We start from the raw sequence: 533 nt of genomic DNA, 5'->3' as shown, positions 1-533 counted from the left end.
TTCATTGCAACATTATTTACAATAGCCAAGATATGGAAACAACCTAAGTGTCCACTGATGGATGAATGGATAAGAACAATGTGGTATATAAATACAATGGAACATTACTCAGCTATAGAAAAGAAGGAAATCTTGCCATTTGCAACAACATGGATGGACCTTGAGGGCATTCTGCTAAGCAAAATAAGTCAGACAGAGAAACGCAAATACCATTTGTTCTCACTCATATGTGGAACCTGAAAAGAAAAACAAAAAAGAAAAAAAAACCCACTGAAATCACAGATACAGAGAGCAGATTGGTGGCTTGTGGTTGCCAGTGGCTGGGCATTGGAGGGATGGGAAAAATGGACGAAGGCTGTCAACACGTACAAACTTCCAGTTAAAAAATAAATAAGCCTTGATCATGTCATGGACAATGTGGTGACTCTAGTTAATAATACTGTATTGTATATTTGAAAGTTTCTAAGACAGTCGATCTTAAAAATTCTCATCACAAGAAAAGAGAAACATACATCATAAATATAAATGTACAA

The sequence above is a fragment of the Ailuropoda melanoleuca genome, chromosome 2, assembly GCF_002007445.2.
Source record: "Ailuropoda melanoleuca isolate Jingjing chromosome 2, ASM200744v2, whole genome shotgun sequence".
NCBI classification, from domain to species: domain Eukaryota; kingdom Metazoa; phylum Chordata; class Mammalia; order Carnivora; family Ursidae; genus Ailuropoda; species Ailuropoda melanoleuca.
Note: the sequence above shows the minus strand (reverse complement) of the source record.